Consider the following 4,398-nt stretch of genomic DNA (forward strand, 5'->3'; position numbering starts at 1 on the left):
AACGGAGTCCAAACGGGATAAAAACGGATGGAGATTATTTTTGGAATATTTATGATTTTTGGGAAGAAAAACCAACGTGAGACGGTGCCCGAGGGGGCCACGAGGCAGGGGGCGCGCCCCTGACCCTCGTGGGCACCCCGTAAGGCCGTTGACACTCTTCTTTGGCCGCAAGAAAGCTAATTTTTAGAGAAATATCTTGGCAAAGGTTTCAATCCAATCGGAGTTACAGATCTTCGGATATATAAGAAACAGTGAAAGGGCAGAATATGAGAACACAGAAACAGAGAGAGACAGAGAGACAGATCCAATCTCGGAGGGGCTCTCACCCCCTTCTTTCCTTTTCTTCTTGGATGCCGCAACCAGATGTTGGAGCCCCGGAGCCAGACGCCACCATCGACGACGACTCCTACTACACTGGAGATGCCTACTACTACGTGCAGGCCGCTGACGACGACCAGGAGTAGTTTAGGAGGATCCCAGGCATGAGGCATGCGCCTCTTTCAATCTGCATCCCAGTTTGTGCTAGCCTTCTTAAGGCAAACTTGTTTAACTTATGTCTGTACTCAGATATTGTTGCTTCCGCTGACTCGTCTATGATCGTGCACTTGTATTCGAGCCCTCGAGGTCCTTGGCTTGTATTATGATGCTTGTATGACTTATTTTATTTTTAGAGTTGTGTTGTGATATCCTTCCGTGAGTCTCTGATCTTGATAGTACACGTTTGCGTGTATGATTAGTGTACGATTGAATCGGGGGCGTCACATTCCACATCATGAACTAGATAATCGATGCTATGTTGCTACCTGATCAGTTGATACTAGTGCCATGTTTTTTGTTGTTAAATATGTATCTTCAAAATGAAATGGAGCACCAATCTAGAGTGATCCATCCGGAGTGTTGTTGGAGCATTTCCTTGCACACAGATAGTAAGAGTGCAGATTCAAAGTGGTCATGGCTCGACTGATATAGCTATTTGAAATGAACTTGTCTTCTGGTGGTAGCAGTTCATGCGAACTGTATTGAAAAAAATACAGAAAGAGATGAGACATGTAAGGTGACAGAGCTTGCAGAGAAATAGATTTTGCGCCTCTTTGTTGTTTCCTACAAAAACGAGGACGAGTATACAAAAGTATCAGCAGCCCACCTTGAGGCAGAATCCTGTCCCCTTATTCCTCATCCAACGGCCCATAAGTGCCTGGTGCATCAGTTCTGCCGTTGCACAAGATGCTTTCTCAAGGAGGACGAGCTGGAGGGGATCAGATCGGACGGCTACGTGCATGCATCTGACGGCTCAGGGAGCGACCGATGTGGGCGACGGGCCGCTCGGCCAGCGCCTAGCATCGCCCTTTACCTGTAGCCGGTAGGGACTCGAACCTAGAAACCTCTTTGCGCTCGGGCTAGGGGTTTGGAGTCCCTATTTCCGCCGCCACGAGACACACACTTGCCTCCTATCTGATCCTCTTGATGCCCAAATCAGCCAACCTTAGATCGCCGCCGCCGCCGCCGGTCCCTTGATTCGCCCTCTTCAATTCCGAGACCAATTGCTGTGGAGTACCAACCAACCGATCGCCATGGAGGATAAGGGATTGGGAATGAAGGGAATCGACCTCTCGTCTCTCAGAATCGACGAGGACGAGATCCCGACGGAGGAGGACGAGTACTCCTCCTGCTCCGAGGACGAGATCTACACGGACGACGACGAAGACGAGGAGGAGGAGGAGGACGACGACGAAGCGGAGGACGTCCGGTCGCCTACCCACCCCCACGATCTGGACTCGTTTCCGCAGTCGATCCTTCTCGACATACACGCCTACATCGACGACCGCACCAACGCCACCACCGCCGATGCCCCCTTCTTCAAGGACCACCGCATCCGGGTTACCTTCTGGATCGCCCACCCGCCGCGCGTCTCCTGCCTCACGGTCCACTCCAACGGCGTGGAACCCAGCGAGTTCACCAATACGCCCATGGTGGTCGCCGCCCAGGACGACCTGGTCCTCCTCCGCGCCGCCGTTGGCCCTCAGAAACACCTCAGTCCCACCGGTTACATCAATCATTACTATGTCTACCAGGCCGGCACCAACCCAACTCTTCGCCGGCTAGCCGATGCCAGCTCCTTTGTCTTTTCCGACTGCTCAGCGGGCATTGTTTGCCGTGGTGACGGCAGCTTTATCATCGCCGCCATCCACTGGGCAGGCGGCCAGGCGTCCACGGACAGTATGACCTCCACCATTTTGACTCCAAGACCTGGACATGGAGCACCAGGCTGATGCATGTTGATAAACCGGAGAGGTTCTCGCGCATACTTACAAGCAAGGTGCTGGTTATCAGAGGCAAAGATGGTCTGGTGGCCTGGGTCGACCTATGGAACGGCATTCTGTTCTGTGAGGTTCTCACGGGCCGCACTGTTCTTCGGTACTGTGCATTGCCGCCACCTTTGAACAAGAGGTGCGAAGGCTCTCCTGAGCGTTTTCGAGACATTGCCATTGTGGAAGGCCATATCAACTTCTTTGAGATGCGATTGAAGTTCAAACGGCGCCAAGTAGCCTTCAACACCACTTTGACTACCAAACATTTTGAAGCCAACACATGGAAAATGATGGAGCCCTGGCAGAACTGGCAGAAGGATCGCACACTCGATATGTTCAAGATACCAGTGCACCAGAGTTATTGTGAATTGCTTCATGATGTATTGGATGGTCAGGGCACTCGGACTGCCTTTGAGAGACTCCAGGGAGGTCACCCTGCTCTGAGTTTGCATGATGATGATGTTGTTTACATCATGGCCAAGGCTAAAGAGATGAACCGCAGGGCAGTTGTGTTTGCTGTGAACATGAGGAACAAGGTTGTACAAGGAGTCGCTAAATTTGATGGAAAAAGAACATATGGCTTCACTCAAACCTACCTTCAAAGTGGGATCTCCAGCTATCTGACTTCTGAGTCGTCTGCCAGGTTATTATCTGTAACTAGTGCGTTTTAACTATTTTTCTTGCTGTACATACCAGTTTGATCTCAGAGAAGGTAGTATGATAGCGGACACCCGCATCATTAGATAGGTCTAACCAGGGGATGCTACTGAGTATGGATTTTGCGGACTTATTTTAGATTCACTTACAACATGATATTTCTCTTGTTAGAATGTCTCTAGATGAATTCAGTTCAAATATGTAGCTTAGACTGAGAAAATGAGGCAAGCTAACTAGTTAAGCTAATAACCACACTAAATATTTGATATATTACCGGGAACAGAGTCACGTGTTTTGTATGGCACTAGAACCTCCATTCTAGTAAGATGTTCAGTATACGGAGATGTATAGGAGTGACGGGAATTCTGCATTCAGAAAGAGAGCTCGGTGGAGTGAACTTGTGTTCTATAACCAGAACTCATTGGAAGATGTGCTCTTGCTTTATGACTTGTTGTTTCTGCACCTGCAAAATTTATTCACTTAAACATGGCCCATTTTGTTGTCTCTGATACAGAGGGAAAGCTAGAGATGGAATTCCACAAGGAGGCGATTGCATAGCTTTGGAGCCTATTGATAACATGTACAAAGGGAAGGCTGCTGAATCAAGCAGGGATCGAATCACACAAGCAGGTGACATATCCAAAAGTAATGCTGCCAAGTCAGGCTGGGTTCGAGTTTCAAGAGGATGCAAGCAGAAAGCTTGACAAACAGTAGCTTCACTCTTGCTATGCGACCATCAGAAAGCAATACTGTCGATACTCCGATTCAAAGTAACACTAACCTGTTGTTGTATGCATTGCAATGAAGTAAAACTGTGACATTATCATGTGGGGCCTCAACTATTGGTCAGCTGTCAAGATTATTTTTCAAGATGTAGCTGTGAGCTCATAAATACTGCATTTGATAACTTGTTCTTCATAGGTACGGCGGTTTTCCCCCTTTTCGAATGACATGATATTCAGGGGCTTAAATAGTTAAATCAAGTAGGCTTTTGCTTTAAATCATGTGGTGGAAAACATTGTCGATTTTCAGTCTCTGTCAGATATAAGTAGTTTTTTTATGAAAGGGTTAGATGTAAGTAGTTAAGTTATATGGTCGGACAGGGTCTGTTTATTTTTTTTCTTGAAAAACCTTTTTTGTCCTAGTGCTACAGAGGACACACATAGTTCGTTTGTCTTCAGACGTTATCTATGCAAAACTGCACTTCTCTTGCCCGTCTTGTTGGAGTACTTTCTCCCTTGTTTTACTCTGCTGTCAAGTGTGTATTGTGTTCTATCCTGCTAGTGGCAGAGCAATTTTACGCTGATACAATTATATTTGCAATTATATTTGCAATCTAGGAATCTGGTGTTGTGGATTGTTTTCGACCGACCTGTTTAGCATTTTTAGTGGAGTTCCTAACTTGTAAGCTGTCGATGAGCCGGTGGTGTTT

The 4,398-nt window shown here is 47.6% G+C and overlaps 1 pseudogene; it reads left to right on the forward strand.

Annotated features, from left to right (window-relative positions):
• The first annotated feature begins 1,571 nt into the window (after positions 1 to 1,571).
• On the forward strand, positions 1,572 to 3,670 carry LOC119309904 (annotated as a pseudogene).
• The last annotated feature ends 728 nt before the right edge of the window (positions 3,671 to 4,398 follow it).

This window comes from Triticum dicoccoides, chromosome 5B (assembly GCF_002162155.2).
Source record: "Triticum dicoccoides isolate Atlit2015 ecotype Zavitan chromosome 5B, WEW_v2.0, whole genome shotgun sequence".
In the NCBI taxonomy this organism is placed as follows: Eukaryota; Viridiplantae; Streptophyta; class Magnoliopsida; order Poales; family Poaceae; genus Triticum; species Triticum dicoccoides.